Source organism: Peromyscus leucopus, chromosome 2 (assembly GCF_004664715.2).
Source record: "Peromyscus leucopus breed LL Stock chromosome 2, UCI_PerLeu_2.1, whole genome shotgun sequence".
Lineage (NCBI taxonomy): Eukaryota > Metazoa > Chordata > Mammalia > Rodentia > Cricetidae > Peromyscus > Peromyscus leucopus.
Genome location: NC_051064.1, coordinates 151464503 through 151481329, shown reverse-complemented (window position 1 = coordinate 151481329; position 16827 = coordinate 151464503). Strand labels below are relative to the sequence as shown.

At 49.1% G+C, this 16827-nt stretch overlaps 1 protein-coding gene across 1 annotated transcript in view; it reads left to right on the top strand.

The window, feature by feature from the left end:
* Ajap1 (adherens junctions associated protein 1) overlaps positions 1-16827 on the top strand; it is a 115142-nt gene that overhangs the window by 83617 nt on the left and 14698 nt on the right. The window lies entirely within an intron of this gene.

The following is a 16827-nucleotide window of genomic DNA, read 5'->3' as shown; positions in this document are numbered from 1 at the left end:
CAATGATTTCTTGGGTCTTTTCTGTTTTCTTTCCTTGGTTTTTGTTCTTCAGCCCTGTCCTCTGGCATGTGTGGTAATCTTGTGTTGAACGTTGGCCATTGTGTGTACAGAACTACAAAGAGAATGTGAGGCTGTCTACCAGAGTTTGGCAAATGACAGCCCATGGTCTAAGTTCAGCCTGTTTCCTGTATGTGTGCACTCTGGGAGCTAGAGATGGCTTTTGTGCATTTAAAAGGTGTGCTCTTTCACAGCACATGGAAATGGCTTGAAATTTGAATTTCATCGTCCACATGCAACATCACATGGGTGCTTAGCCACGGCCGTCCACTTGTATTTGTCCTTGGCAGAGTGAGTGGTTGCTACAGAGGTAGTGTGTGATTCCCAGAGCCATCGTTCTCTGCCAACTCCTCTGAGGCCAACCTCCGATGTAGGGTAGACCCCTTTCTCTGCCAACAAGCAGCCAGCCTTCTGTGGTCTAAGAACTGGGCTTCCCTCTTTCTCTGCATTTTGCCCTTCTTGAGCATTTTTACACCCCCCCCCACACACACACCTTCTTTTCTCCTGTGGATGCTTCTGTGGCCTCCATTGTGAGGTGAGGGAGGGAGGACAATGTGCTGTCTGCATCCTTACACTCTCAGGGTCATCCTGGCTTCTGATGTTCCAGGCTAACTTGGATGGCTTGGGCATGTTTCTATTGTTCTCACTGGTGTCATGGTCTTGCGCCTTGGAAAGGCTCCTGGAAAAAGCAGGTTAGGATGTCATGGGTACCAAGCACAGAGCAAAGAGCAATGGCTTCCAGCTGGCTGCTCTCTTCCTACAGGAGCCTCTGAGCTCTGGGCTTCAGACTCCTTCGCCTCCCTCCAGTCTGTCCTCTTCAGCTGAGGTCAGGTGTGGTAGGGGCAGTGCCTGAAGCGGACACTATCAGGTTGTTCATGTCTAACTTACAGCAACCCCAGTGGGTAAATTTCAGGGCACCTGCCCTGCTTGGTTGTGACCATGCCCTGCTGGCATTAAAGCTGGGAGGTGGGGTCTGGTAATTCTCAGTCCCTGTTCTGATCTGCAGGCTCCTGTCTCTGCCCACTGCCATCAGAGAAGGGGTTTGTGGGAGTGCAGAAGGGATAGGAGCCTTTCAAATGGATCTGCTCACATCTTTACTGATGGCATAATGGCGAGGGCTGCCACTGAATTTAGTTAGTCCCTAGGGGATACGTTAGCACTGGAGAAGCTCTGGGGAGTTAGGCCTGCCCTCACAGTGACCCCTTCTAGACTGTACCCTAACTTCAGATTCCCTTGCAGTTGCTCAGCCACCTGGCTGGAGCTCCCTAGGGTGACTGAGATGACCACGCCTTCAAAGGCTCTGAGAATGGCACCGTGGGTAGATGCAAAGCTGAGCCTCCACTACCAACCACATCTGGGTCTGTGGCAGCGGTGGGTCTTGCTCCAGGGTGATTATGCAAGGCCTTCCCTGCCTCTGGACTCAATCTAAGCATGGAAGTATGGCTCAGAAATCTTGGGAAGGTCTGAGTCTGGGTTCAGGAAGACATTTGTCAGGAAACTGCTAGATCACTGGGTGGAAGACTGCCTGGAGCCGGGGGATGGGTGGGTATCTATCTGCCTCCCCATTTCATGATTCTGCTGTGGGGGCGGGGGGGGGTCACAGCAGGGCAGGTGGGGACCAGCTTGGAGTAGGGCCAAGGTGGGCAAATAACTAAGGAAATCTCAGTGGGAAAGGGATCTCGGTAGACAGACAGACTGGAATTTTGCTGAAGGCAGGCCAGGGTCTCTGAGGAGTCTGGGGTGGAGGATGGAACCCTGGTTAGATGTGGAGGGTGGAGGTTCGAGCTAAACTGATTGGTGGTGTACTAGGTAAGTGTGGGTTTACAAGACAGTGCACATAGGCCTTGGGGAAGGGCTGGGAGCCACCTTGAGTCTGGTCAAGCAGACACCATCACTCATATGTTTAGCTCCATCAGGGCTAGTGTCTCTCAACGTGGCAACAGTAGTATGGTCTCAGTTCCTCCCAGGGCCGCATTTCAGCCAGAAGCCACCAGCCCTGCAAGGGTGTCCCCATTGCGGGTTGTAACCCTGTGAGGGCTGAGACATGGATGACTATCCACGCAGTGGCTTCTCTTGGCTTGGGGCTGCTGGCCAGGTCAGAGCTCATGGGTGCTCCAGTGCTTTCACGTGCACAGTGATCGTGTCTTCTGTGACTAGCAAGAACCAGCTTGTACCAAGGTGCCTCACCAAGTACTGGGCCTCCTAGGCTGGCATTTCCCGAGTCACCTCTGCCTTCCTGCCTGATGTTTATGGGGAGTCTGGGCAACTAGAAAAGAGGGCCCACAGGACAAACACCACAGTAAGACTCTCACACCTATCCTAAACAGCTCCTCCTGTGTTCATGCCCGTGGGTTTTGTGGTTCTGACTTAGTCCATGAGAAGAGTACAGAGCCCAGGAAATGCAGACTAAACAGATCAAGTCAGGTCTGCTTTATGGAATTTCTCAGCTCTGTCATCTGACTTTCAGAGTACACAGCATGCCCTCTGCCCAGCTGAGTACTGGTGCTCAGTTTTGGCTTGGGAAGGACCTGAGAATGGTCTTAAAGAAGGTAAGAGGCCACAGCTCCCATGGCCTCCCAGTTGGAGCATAGAGACTGTCCACAGCCCTCCCTGTATCCCCATTTCATCTACAAAGTCAAGTTCATGCCTCTGACCTTGTCTAGTCTCCTGTGTGACAAAGACCCCGGGAAGGGTGTGGTGGGCTCATAGTGAGACTGGTGGAGGATGTAGCTGCAGATGGCTCCTCCTCTCAGACCATGGAACGGTGGCCTTTTTCTTGGGGCCCATTGATACCCTAATGCATTAGTGGCATCACCTGTCCTGAAGCTGCCTAGGTGACCCACTTCCGCTCTCCCAGGCAATCCTTTCCCATCTGCTGCCCCATCCCTTCTTCCCTCAGCTTTAGCTTTGGCCTTCAGCTCATCAATGAACTGCCAGGCTCACTGTGTACGAGACTACGCTGTTATCTGACTTCCATCCTCCTCCACTGTGGTGATGGCTGCTGCTTCTCGCTCTTCTCCATGAGCCACCACTCACCCTACAGCTGGCCCAAATACTTCCTCGATGGATCATAAGCTTGAGAACAGCCAGTTCAATCCCCCACCCACAGTCTCTGCCCCCCACAGTGACAGTGGCCGGAGCTACAGGAGCAGAGCTGGAGAGACCATGGGGGAAGGCCTCCTGAATTGGCTGTTATAGTCACACATGGTACCTATAGCCTTTGAAGTCTCTGGGATGGATACCAATGCCCATGTTTGAGGTCTGTTAGTGAGGAGCTGCCTTTTAGATGGCACTGCTCCTGTGGAAACTCTGTCTAGCTTTCCTCATCTCTGTATTCTTAGAGATAGTAATACCAGCACACAGTAGGACCTCAGCAAACAGTCACCCAATGAGCTGGTGAGTGACAGAGGCCCGTGCCTTTCCATCTGGGGCATCACTCCCCAATCATGTCTCCCTGGAGGATCCTTGGACCCGAGGAGGAAAATCTGAGGGTGACATTGAATGGAGACACATCCTTGCCCGAGATCCTCTCATTAAAAAGGCATTTTTACATGTCACCTATCACAAGGGTGCTCAGTGATGGACCATTCTCATGAATGACCTATGTCTACAGGATACAGTGAACAGCATCTATCTGAAGACAAGCTCTCTGTGAAGGTCCCTGAACCATCTCTTCTCTCCCTAATCTAGAACAGACAGTGCAGCTGCCCCGAACCAAATGCTGGCCTGCAAGCTTTGTGTGTATTACCTCTGAGCTTCAGCTGATGGACTCAGTGTGAGTCAAATCCACTACAAAGCTGGTCAAGTTCACAACTCTATCCATCTTTGTCTTGATCTATTTTCTGCTGCCCCAGGCCAGGAAGTTTATAAAGTAGAGGCATTTGTTTGGTTTACAGTCCTGGAGACTGGGAAGTCCAGGAGCATGGGATGGCATCTGGCAAGAGCCTTCTGGCTGCGTCGTAACATGACAGAGGGCCTGGTGATGCAAGGTAGAGCGAATGTGCCATCTCAGATCAAGCCACTGGCACCACTATGGGTGCCCGACCCACGTGACCTCATCTAACCTTGGTGACCTCCCAAGGCCCTGCCTTCAAGTGTCATCAACATAGGAAATTGGGGATCATATCTCCAACACGTTCAAACCATGGCTATCATGGACCCATGACTGCCTTTAGCTGTGACCACCAAGAGACCTCTGTCATAGAAAACACAGTAGAGCAGAGCTGCTCCTTCACGGGGATCAGGAAGCAAAGACTGACCGGAAAGGGGTAGCCAAATGATTCTCTTCAAAGCTATATCCTTAGTGACCTAATTCCCCCAACAAGACACACCTCCAACCATCCACAGCCATGCCATCAATCAGAAATCCACCAGTGGATTCATCTACAGAAGTAGGCAGCACCCCCATGACCCACCTCTCAGTGGTTGTCTCCATTAGCACCACACCTTCAACATGTGATGCTTTCAGGGGTTAATTCATACCTGTGATGTGAAATGAGCAACTGCAGCTTTCAGATGGCCATGGTGTGGGTCCTGTTGGTTTGGACCCAATCTCTACAGAGGGTCTCTGAATGTTTTGCACTAAGCCAGGCATGTCCCATCCCTGACCCTGTGTGTGGTATCTGCCAAAGTCACACCCAGAGTGAGTGGTCACCCTCCTTTGAGAATCTGCTGTGTGCCAGCAGGCTCCTGTATGGGTAACATCCTTCGAGTAACTTTACTCCCCTCCCTTCCCTGGGCACTGAACCATTCACAGAACACTGTCTTCCTGACAGGTCATTGTAGACAGAGGTGTGCTGACTTTGAAAGGAGCTGCCTTCCCTGACAAGACTGGCCCATTTGCCTAAAGGGTTAGAGGCAGCCAGTGCTGGGAGGACTGCTGGTACCTCCCGGATGGGGTGCTGGTGCCTCTGGGATGGGGTGCTGGTTGCTGTTGGGATGGATGCCGGGTCTCAAAGTGGCAGTTCAGAACTCACAAGTGACTTGTGGAGGCTGGGACCTGGCCCTGGAAAATGTCTGCCTTGTCCCCGACTATCCCTCTGCTTCCCACACTGAAGAGAGCCGTTTCGTGTCTGCTCTGCATAGTGTCCCCTCCCGTCCTTGGAATGGCCCCTCCTAATCTCTTCTTAGCACCTAGCGAGGCCAGCTTGCCCGCACCAGCCTCTGGAGCCCGCTTCTTTGTAGGAGATTCAAACACTGCCTGAGTTCAGAGAGAGAGAGAAGTGGGTCATTTCCATATCTGCTCTGGAGCTGACTCGGAGCTACCAGTCAGCTGCCTGTGTCCTCCAGCGAGATGAGCGGTTCAGGACATGCTGCCCGAGTGAGCTTGAGATTGGAAATGCTGGAAATTTCTAGTACAGCCCTCTCTCTCGGCAAGCTCTGAATGTCCCTGGTGACTGGCCTTCCTGCTGGGGAAGATGCTGTCTGTCAAGTAACCAACCTTATTCCCCCAAGTTTAAGCAGCCAGAAAAACCAAGTCTCCTCCACCCCAGCCCAGCCCTGATCCCTATTCATCTGCCAGGCTGTGGCCTGTTCGGTCTGAGTGGCAGATGGATGAGCCGGCTTGTCGGTGTAACCCATTTCCAGAGCCAATGCACTGGATCTGAAGGCGACAGCCTCCCCTGGTTTTCAGAGTGGTTGAAGCTGTGCCAGCTCGCACTGACTGGGCTGGTCATGCAGTAGGAGGTGGATGGAGAAGATGCTACCCATCCCTCAACCCCTGCCTCACCACAGTGTCCACCCTAGAACTCTAGGGTCCTCTTGGGCAGCAGCCACAGATGACTTCTTTAACGTGTGTGTGTGTGTGTGTGTGTGTGTGTGTGTGTGTGTGTGTATGCTTGTTGGCATGTTCATATGCACATGTATACACATCCATATAGAGGCCAGAAAACATCCTTGAGTGTTATCATTAGAAGTGGTCCACCTCCATTGAGACAGGGTCTCTCATTGGGCTGGAGCTCACTAATTGGTTTAGAATGGCTGACCAGTGCATTCTAGAGATCCTCCTGTCCCTGCTTCTCCTAGCTGGGGTTGCAAGCATGTGCCATCTTGCCTGACATTGTTATGGGATATTCTGGGGAATGAGCATAGGTCGTTATTATCAAAAGACAAGCAATTTATTAACTGACTTTCCTTCCCAGTCTACGGACATTTTCTTAAATGGCCAAATGAATGCAGTCCACCAGGGAGGATATAGAAATGAGCCAGGAAAGCACTACAGAATCTGCCAGCAGCCCCCCTCCTCACTGTTCCCTTCAGTCTGTTTCTGGGCTGGAAGTGTGGGGTCCACATCCTCGGGGCGAGGTCAGGTCAGTAGACCAGTGACATCAAGGTCTGCAGTGATCCTCCCTGGAGGTCCCAGATGCAGTGATCCTCCCAGGAGGTCTCAGATGCAGTGATCCTCCCTGGAGGTCCCAGATGCAGTGATCCTCCCTGGAGGTCTCAGATGCAGTGATCCTCCCTGGAGGTCTCAGATGCAGTGATCCTCCTGGAGTCTCAGATGCAGTGATCCTCCCTGGAGGTCTCAGATGCAGTGATCCTCCCTGGAGGTCTCAGATGCAGTGATCCTCCCTGGAGGTCCCAGATGCAGTGATGCTCCCTGGAGGTCCCAGATGTGTGAGCAGAAGCAGATTCATAGGCCTGTGTATGGAAGTGGCTGCTCACGAGGACCTGTGCACTGGATGTGGCTGGGAGTCCATGTCTGTTCTCTTCATGGACCTTCCCACCGTTAGTTCCCAAGTAAGAACACCCACTCTGCACAGTGTGTGGCTTCACGGGTTTGCCCTGGGAAGTAGGTGTTAACAGGCACTGGAGGCTGAAGTCCGACATCCTGCTGGGGTCCACTCTGGAAGCCCTTCCTTCTCTGTCTGGTGGGTCTCAACATTCCTTGGCTTGTGGCCACATCACTCTAACCTTTGGCTCCACCTTGACATGGACTCTTTCTCTGTGCCTCTCCTCTCTTGCCTCTTAAGAGGACAATAGCCATGGATTTGGGGCTTACTCAGAATCTGGGTTGATTTTGTCTTGAGTTCCACAGGGAATCATGTCTACTGAGACATTGTGGAAATGAGGTACATTTTGATGGCTATGTAGGAAGCCTGGCTTCTGGAGGGACACCTTCCAACCTGTCACAGAAGGCTAAGCCACCTGCCCAGGGGCTGGAAGCCCAGGCCTCCATGTCTACCATCTCTTCTGAGGAGCCAGGCTCCTCAGGAGTGTTATGGTGTTATAAGCAGGGTAAGACCACCTAAAAGATGCCCTCAGCCCTGGTTTGCTTTTCGGTTGTAGAAGGAAGCAACTGAAAAGCAAAAACAACTTGGGGAAAAAGGGATTTATTTAACTTACAATCCCAATCCCTCACTGAGGGAAGTCAGGGCAGGAACTCAAGCAGGAACCTGGAGAAGGGAACTGAAGCCCACGGAGGAGGCCGTGCCCACGGAGGAGGAGGCCGTGCCCACAGAGGAGGCCACTTGCTTCCTGGCTTGCCCCCTATGGCTTTCTCTGTAGCTTTACCTTCTTTTGGGGACACCACCAGCCCCAAATAACGACACAGAGATGTCTTATTAATTTTGAAAGTTTGGCCATTAACTTAGGCTTGTCCCGCTAGCTCTTATAACTTAAATTAACCTGTTTTTATTAACCTACATTCAGTCACATAACCCAGTTACCTCTGCTCTTTACCATATGTCCAACCTCTTCAGTGTCTCCCTGGTATCTCCTGTGCACCTAGATTCTAACCCCCTGGAAATCCTGCCTATTCTCTCCTGCCTACCTCTTGGCCATTCAGCTCTTTACTGAAACAATCACAGTAACACATCTTCATACAGTATAAGCAAATATTTATAACATTTTTCAACCTGCTTTATTATACAACCCAGGACCACTTGCCTTACTCATGGTGAGCTGGGCCCTCCCTCACCAATCACTGTTCAAAAAAACACACCACAGGCTTGTCTCGAAGCAGCTGGATGGAGGTATTTTCTCAACGGAGGTTTCCTCTGCCCAGATGAATATACCCTGTGTCAAGTTGACAAAAATACTAGCCAGCACACCCTCCAAAAGACTTCCAACTGCAAAGACAAACCCAACCGCAGCCAGTAAGTTCTGAGGGCCCTTCTGCCTTCTAGGTGTGTCCAGTCAAAAGGCAAAGCTAGCCCCTCAGGGTCAGCAGCAAGAATGGCCTAAACGTGGCTAGGATGGTGGCTCTGAGAAGCTTCTTGGGGTTAGGAGCTGGTTGTGTGTGGTTATTCTGGTCAGGTGAGTCCCCATCTCTGGCACTTCCTGTCTGTGGTACTAGCTTTTCTCAAGTTAAAAGGAAATGCCAATATAAATTCTGTTGTATCCAGAGGAACTTACTCACTGATGTGGCCCATGCAGAGTTAACCCTGCCCAATGTCAGGACCCTGAGAGAAACCTCGGGTCCCTATTGAATCCCCAATCAACACAAAGTTTTTGGTGATCTGCAAGTGTCACTTGGTCGTAGCATTATGGCCAGAGTTGGTCCCCTTGTAGAGAAGAGACAGCCCTTCCTCAAGGGCTTGAGATGTAGTGTAGAGGGCATCGGTTCTGGAATGAACCTGCTCGAGTCTGTCTCTCTGTCTTAGCTGTGTGTACAGTATGGGTTAGTCCCACCCTAAGAAATGTCCTTGTTCTAAGTTCCTAAGGTGACCTCTAAGCCTAGGATGTCCTGCCTGAGATGATTGTATTCATTTGTTTGGGGGCTTGGCCCACATGGTACCTGTTGCATCTTTGGAGGGGCTGGAGACTGAGATCTGCTAAGCAGGCAGTCAGCCACGTGATGGACATTGAGCTAAGAGGAGCATCTGTCATGGCTACTCCGCACATCACCCATGGCTTCTGGAAGCAGTTAGTGCTCCTCACCTTCTTGTGCTTGGCAGGGCCATCTGGATATTCACACCTGCTCTCGCCTCAGGCCGTTCTGATCTTTCTCTTTCTTATCGTGAATGGCGTCCTAATACCCATCCGCCACTACCCACCGACTCTCCCAGTGCCACCACCATGTCTTCCTTCTCATTTCAAGCCCTCTCTTTTCTTGCTATTTGTAATACTTTGAGTCCAGTCAGGACTCACATGGGTGTAGGGCCGTCCACTGGGGCACAGACAACCTTCCATCGTTCATGTCCAATGTCCTAAGAAGACTGACTCTTGCCAAGAGTGGCACACACCTTTAATCCCAGCACTTGGGAGGCAGAGCCAGGTGGATGTCTGTGAGTTCGAGGCCAGCCTGATCTACAGAGCGAGATCCAGGACAGGCCCCAAAACTACACAGAGAAACCCTGTCTCGAAAAACAAAACCAAAGAAGAAGAAGAAGAAGAAGAAGAAGAAGAAGAAGAAGAAGAAGAAGAAGAAGAAGAAGAAGAAGAAGAAGAAGAAGAAGAAAAAGAAGAAGAAGAAGAAGAGGAGTGACTCTTCCTCCCTCTAAGCCACAAACTGCCAGTAGTTCTTCACAAAAAACCATCCCTAGCAGAAAAGTTATATTTTTAAATAAAATTTATGTAGTGTTATAGCACTACCTGGCTTCAAACTTGCTATACAACCAAGGATGGCTTTGAACTCCTGATCCCCTTGCTTCTACTGTATTCCATGCATGCACCACCCTGCCTGCTTTATGTGATGCTAGGGATCAAACCCAGGGTTTTATCATGCTAGCCAAGCCCTCTGCCCAGCCCTGTGATCAGCTGTGATTAAATATGTAAGATCTTTCTGAGTGCCATGAGTCTCCCTAGCTAATTCCTTAATTTGAAGGCGGTCATGAGCAGCCCCCCCCAAATTTCATGATACAGACTTAATATCCTTGAATTCTACCCAACCCCCTTGGTACTGTAGCAAGCTGAGTATGAATTAACTGCCCTGGAACAACGATTAGCTCTGTCACCACCATGTGAATGTCATCTCTTGTCTACCCCCAGGCCACCGTGTCACCAGTAGGCAGAGCCTGGGGGGAGGATTATAAATGTGACCAGAGAGATCACATTTTGAGTCCATAACCTGTGGTTAAAGGACATTGCTACCATCCAACCCATGTCTTCTCGGCCTTGGAACTCCAGTCCTGTCAGGCCGGTCCCCTCTTCCTTAAGCAGTGAACTTGTATACTGTGAGATGGTCACCAGTCTCTCTGGCTTCTGTTACTGTGCCCCAATGGAACCACCACCCTCTGCCCCAGTTGTCACCATGAAAAGTGTATCAAGATACCAATAAATGTTGTCTATCAGTCTCTGCACCATATGGAGCTGAGATCCTTTGGGGTGGCTCTCAGAGGACCCCCTTTTCACTGAGCTGATGTGATGAAGCTGAAACCAGTGAGGTATCAGAGTCCTTCCCTTGGTGGGTTCTGTCTCTCGAGTGTGACACTGTCCTAAGCTGAAGACCCTTCTTATGAATGGAGCCTACTTACATCTTCTTGACTTGAAGCACTTTGAACCAGATTGTCACTTAAAGTGATGGTGAATTCTGTGTGTCAACTTGGCCAGGGGAAGTGTGCATCAATATTTCTGGTTAGTTCTGGAAAACATCAGTGTTCATATCAGTAGAGAGAGCCCAAATCTTCTTTCACCATTGTGTACAGCCATCTGCTAATCAGCTGAGAGTGCTGATGGACCAGAAAGGCTGGGGAAGAGCAGAATCCATCTCCTTCTGCCCTTGTATGTTAGAGTTCTACGTCCTTGGACCTTTGGACTCTGGTGCTGACACCCATTCATCCAAGTCTGATACTCAGACTTTGGGTCTTAAGCTGAGGTTCTCATCATGAGTTCCACTTTTAGGCCTTTGGCCTAGGACAGAACAACACAATGGATGTGCTGGTTCCCCTGCTTACTATTGGCAGATGGTGGGATTTCTTTGCCCCAATAACCTCATGAGCCAATTCCCTCACATCTCTCCCCAAGAATCTCTCTGCATACATGCTGTTTGCTGTGTTTGTCAGAATGACCCAGATGGACACACCCACCCCTCATAAGGCTTCACAGAGTTGCTCTCTGTGTTTCTACTGTCAAAGACAGTGGTCTTGTTTTCCTGTGAACACCCAAGAACTGGCACATTTGGATTTCCCATGTAACCTTCTACCTGTCAAACTGGCCCCGGCAAGACAGCCTTGCTTGCTCCCAGTGGCCACTGGGCCTTTGCTCACACAGCATGGACACACAAGGCCCCTGCACTGTCAAATGAGCTACTCTAAACACAGAAATGTCATCCATTTGCCTTGGCAAATTCCAAGGCCTTCACTCTTGTCTTCATCCAAGCTTGACAGCCAAATGCACTGCTCACCCCTCCCATGCTAGAAGAGAAGCCATGATGAGTTTGTTTTTGCCACGGACAATGGCCCGTGCTTGATTCGGCTTCTTTTAATAAGACCTCGTTCAGACCCAGAGATGGATTACCAACTTCCCCATCAATCTTCAGGGCCAGATCTTATTACAAACCACCACAAATATAACCATAAAAGCCCTATTGATTGATGTGGAGCTTGGTAATCCATCTGTCCCCATCCATTATTCTGGGTATAATTTTTCATTATCTGCATGGCAGCTGATTCCTAGCACATTAGTACACAGTGGCAATTACCAGGAGCAGAAAGAGCCCCTAAATTAGCAGGGACAATAACACCTGTCAGGACAGGGAAGCATGCATTCCCACACTGCATGCTTCCAGACTCCAGGGCCACATCCGAATTCAAAGAGTTACAAGACACAACTCAATATTGACCTTGAAAGTGGAGGAAAGTTCATAGCTTTTTAAAACTTCATCTGGGGAATGCATATTTCTTTGAGGGAACGTTATTGTCAAGCTGATCACAGCCCGCCTGACAGCTGGAGTGGGGACAGCTCAAGGATTGCCTTGTACAGGGTCAGTGGGTTTATGGGGCAGATGTCCCTGCACTTGTTATTTAAGGGCCACCAGAGACTTAGCCAGAGGGAACTGATTCAAGGTAGGAGTGCTGAGAGACACTGGTAAGAAAAGGGGACAGGGTTGGGGGATTTCTACCTGAGAATTTGACATCCACACAGCAGGCAGATTCCTTTCCAGAGACCAATGTGACACGTTCCTAAAAGACCTGGGTAGTCTCCTTTAAGGTTTTTAATGTTCATTTTTTATTTATAGACGTGTATGCACTTGTGTATTCACATGAATGCCTAGATGGATATGGATATGGAAGACAGGGCAAGCTTGGGGGTCATCCTCAGGAATGCCATCCACCTCCTTTGAGACAGCTCTCTCACTGTCTTGGAGCTCACTGATCAGGCTGTAATGGTGGCCAGCAAGGCTTAAGGATCCTCTGGTTTCTGCTTTCCCTGCACTGGGAATACACCAGGCTGCACCAGGCCCGGCCTTTGCATGTGGATTCTAGGTCCTCATGCTTGCAAAGCGAGTTCTGTGGTGATGGAGCTGTGCCATCCCTGTGATCTGGTCATCCTCATCCACAAGATGTGGCTTCTTTTCAATGTGAATGGAGACAATTGAGACAGACAGACGCACGACTGAAATATTTCTGAGTGTCATTGAAGGGATTAAACCAGTCAATTTCTCTGTGAGCTTTGATTTTCAAAAATCAAGAATCCCATCAAATTGAGTTCTCTAGAGACCCATCATGCAAAGTGGCCCACTGTCAAACTGCTGCACAGGGGGCAGACCCAATCCAGCGTAGTGAGTACTGCTGCTGGGCAGAGGACCGTGGCTGTCTGTAAATCATCTAGACAGTGGCCAATGAAAATCTGTGATGACAATGACCCTTTGGTGAGGGAAAGGGACGATTCTAGTCTTTTGAACCCCAGGTTTACAGTGGGAGCCTCAGCTTTAGTCAATCATTCAAAACAGAAAAATACTTTCATTGAGGCTACAAATAAAACCCCCTTTGGCTACTTACCTCAGTGAGAATTCTGAAAAATGTCATCTATGGTCTGAATATGGCAGCTGTTTGTTTTTATAAATAAAATTTTATAAACAGTTACAGCTATTTTTTGTACCTCATCTATGTGGTGGGTTTTGTACCTTGGTGGCAGAGCCAGGTACAGAGGCTGATATATTTGGGGTGTAGCCTAAGTGGCTGCAAGAGTCCGTTGCAACTGGAAACTTGATCCCAGCATGATGGAATGTAAAGTGCTGGGGCCTTCAAGAACTGAGGTCCAAGGGGAGGTGCTTGGAATACTGGCTACATGCCCTCAGGTGGAACTGTGAGATCCAAGAGTCTGCATACTTCTCACTCTCTCTTCACCCTGCTCTCTGTAACTATGTGACTCATGTATATTCTCCAACTATTACTATCCATCATAATGTGATGGAGCTGTTACCAGAACTAGGTTGATTCGGGTACCACATCCTTGAACCTCCAAAACTGTGAACTGAAGAAACCTTTTCTCTTTATAAAGTTGGCTACCTCCAATATTTTATTGCAGTGATGCAAGCTGACTGCACATGACTGTGCATAATAATAAACCAATAAATACTAAATAATATTAATAATGTTATTATAATGTAATAAAATAATGATAATATACTAATATATAATACAAGCTGACTATACATACTACACTTTCTACAAAGCCTAAAGTATTTCTTAATTTTATCTTTTGAACAAAGATTCGCCTACATTAGCTTCATCTGAAAATGAGTAGCTTCAGAAGATGAGTGAACAACTCCTCCTGGCATCTGAAGAAGATCAGGTCAAAAACGACAGATTTTGTAAACATCATATAACTTCCATGTGGCTCTACTCTCTTCTTGGTAGACAGTCTCCCAATGGCAGGAAAGAGTGAGGCATGCATACAGATATCCCATAATCCTAACTGCATCCCACAAATATTATTTGGACCAGTCTCTGTTCAGCCTCATCACTGTGGGGTCTATTGGCTCTTCTCATAGCTCTTGCTTCTGAAGCAGGAGGCCAGGAGCGAGACAGTGTCTTCTGGACATCACAGAGAAGTTACACCCATGTAGTCTCAGCAGTATGGATGCCAGCATGATGACCTCCTCAGTCAACAGGCCGAGGTGTTAGGCAGAATTTCACAAGGCCTCACCCCTAGATTAAGAACTACAGGTAATCAGTGGCTGCTGAGAGAGGGATAGTCAGGCTTCTCCAGGGACAGTGTCCCCTCCCCCAATAGGTCATCCAATCCCAAGTGGTCAGCTCAAAACACATGTACATATGAGACATACTGAAATGGCTCAGTAGGCTGGTTTGCTGATATGTGTCTATAATAATAATATTAGAAGAAGTCATGAATTTGAGGAGAAAGGGGAACTTGGGACTTGGGGAAGAGGGAGAGGTGGAAGTTATGTAAATAAAGAACACGTGTGAAATTCTCCAAAAAAAATTTTTTTAATGTGCACTACTAGGCTTTGACCCTTGTCTTAGTTTGGGTTTCTATTGCTGTGACAAAACACCATGACCAAAAGCAACTTGGAGAGGAAAGTATTTCATCAAAACAGCTTGTAGCCCATCATGAAGGGAAGTCAAGGCAGGAACTCAAACAGAGGTCATGAAGGAACACTGCTTACTAGTTTGCTCCCTGTGGCTTGCTCACTTTGCTTTCTTATATACCCAGAGCCACTTGGCCAAGCATGGTTATTAATCAAGAAAATGAACCCCCAGACTTGCCCACAGGCCAGTTCAATGGAGGCAATTCCTCAGCTAAGGTTTCTCATCCCAAGTGACTCTAGTTTATGTCAAGTTGATAAAAACCGAACCAGTGCACCTTTGTTCCTATTTTCCTCATTTATTACTTCTTAGTAATAAATATAGCAATATGACATCTAACTACTATTGTAAGGTTCTGGGCAAGGTTGTGTGTGTGCATGGGGTAGACACAGATGCTCAGATGGTGATGATTTGAGGCCTTTTGAAAGGGTTCAAAGACTTAAAGGACCATAGCCAAAGGTTGGTATTCTTCATTCAAAGTCATCACTGAGGAGAGTCCCCTCTCTAGGCCTCTATTTCTTTCCCCTATCAGAAGAGTAGACTTGGTAGTTTTCCATTCTCACCTGCAGGGAAGGTGGTGAGGAATTCAATATGGACAATGCCTCTGTTCATGCACCCCTTCTCCTCTGTGAACTCAGGCACCTGCAGATAGCTCAGTGAAAAGATTCTCTCAGGAATAAGAGAAGAGGTCAGAGTTGAGGAACACACAGTGTCTCCTCTGATTCTGCAGATAGTTGAAAGTGAACAGCAGAGTCTGTTTCATGTGAGTGATTCCCTTTGCCCCTGGAGGGCCCCGGTGAGCCAGCCCTGCTGCTGCTGCTGCTGCTGCTGCTGCTGCTGCTGCTGCTGCTGCTGCTGCTGTCACTCACCTCTGCTTGCTACCCCTTTCTAAATCTGCCGTACATCCAGCCACTGAGTTCTCCAGCCTTGACCTAGAATGTGACACATTCACCACAAGGAGCAATATAGCTTTTGAGGTAGCTTTTGACATGGGATTTGGGATGTGGCATGTCAAGAAGTGGCTGGAAGGCCCGTGGTGTTGGCCTGTTTTCTCCCAGGCTTTCAATTGGAGAGGAGCTGGCCTCTGACACAGAAGCAGGGAGGAAGTAGATCAAGACAATACTTAGGTTAACCAAGGCTGCCCAGGGTTGTGCAGTACGATTGGTGTTGGAGCCAGCGGGTCCCGCATGATCTGAGGAAAATTCTCTGGGTGATTTTCCCTTCTGTAACCAGGAACTGTAGAGTCTACTACTCTTAGCTACCATTAAGAGGTGCTGCCAGGACTACATGGGAGAACAGCGCACTGCTACTTGTTGAGTGTGTGTCTGTGATCATCTCTGTCACCATCATGGTCAGCACCATCCTCTTCATGTCACCATTGTCACTGTGATAAGAGCGGCAGTGATGATCATGATGTTGATGACAGTGAGAGGATGGTGCTGATAATGATGGTAATGAATGGAATTCGAGTCACGCCAATGACGGTTGTGACCGTCATCACCATCACCAAAATCTAAATGTATATCATCATCAACATCACACTAGCATCATCATCATGCTAGGGGAATCTGTGGATACAGCACGACAGGATACTGAGCAAGCACCATGCTTTCTATCGTTCTCCATTAAACTGCCCACCCTTTCCAACGTTTCTCCTGCTTGCCAGATCTTTGGTGTTTCTTAGACCCCAGTGAGCAGAGACTCCTGTTGGTCAGCTTGAAGATGGCTTCTGCAGGATATCTTGGCTTTAACCCCGCTGGCAAGCTGAATAGTGGTCTTGGAGGAGTCGGATATTCACCCAGAGGTCTAAAGCAAGTGCCCCAAACTGAGCACAGGTGCATGGGAAGCCACAGGCCAAAATGAGCAGTGAAAGCTACAACGTCAGAGCAAGTGGTGTTGAAATGCTGTTTCCTGAGGGCAGCCATGATGGCTAAGATGGCCGCCCCCAGCCCCGTGCATCACAGAGGGAAAAACACCCCACAGTGGCTCCTGAGTCAACAGATAAAAGGAGGGTGGCCGTCACACTCTGTGTCAGCTCCACTGCTTCTTAGTGATGCTCTTCCTGTGGACTGGAATGGGAACCCTTCGTGAAAATGGCACCTCGCCACAGAAGATGGAGGCGGGGGGAGTCGGGACATGTGTTCTGGCCTTGCCAACTTGGAGTCATTCATGAAATAGTCTCCTTTGATGATCACATTTAGCAGCGAAGGAACATCTGCTTGTGCGATGGTCTCTGGGAGGCTGCCAGCAACCTCTGAACACTGCAGCCTGCCACACGGGAACATATGCCCTAACACCCCAGACATCAGATGTGCCGAGCTGGAGTCCGGAGAGTGGG